The following is a 488-nucleotide window of genomic DNA, read 5'->3' on the forward strand; positions in this document are numbered from 1 at the left end:
CTCTTACACAATATGTATACAAAGCAAAGAGAAAGAGTAAACAAATCCTCGAAGAGAAGAAACTGAAATAAACAAATTTTTCGAAGAGAGAAAAACGGAGTTTGTTTCTCCCTTTCTGATTAATGCAATTTGACACAGTAAAAATGTTATGAGTCTCATTTTAGCCTCCTATAAACGACAGCGTCTGCATTTGAAATCGTTCATAACATATTTCCAAGCATCATCAGTTTATACATTTTGACAGACGAACCAAATACAAAAACTCTTTCACGGAGAAAAAGTCAGCAACATGAATAAGGAAAAATGTGTTCGTAAGCGATCGATGACAAATCAGAAGACTGAGAAATTCGATTCAATTGGAGTTCATCGTAAGTGTCAAAAAGTAATTGCTGAGCAAATGGAAATGGGAAACTCAATTGATACGCGACTGATTGCAAATCGAAAGAAAGGAAAAGGGAATCTAACTGAGGATCGTCGAACGCGTTCAA

Source organism: Sitodiplosis mosellana, unplaced genomic scaffold, assembly GCF_009176505.1.
Source record: "Sitodiplosis mosellana isolate CC-2019 unplaced genomic scaffold, AAFC_SMos_1.0 Smas_scaffold_4574, whole genome shotgun sequence".
NCBI classification, from domain to species: domain Eukaryota; kingdom Metazoa; phylum Arthropoda; class Insecta; order Diptera; family Cecidomyiidae; genus Sitodiplosis; species Sitodiplosis mosellana.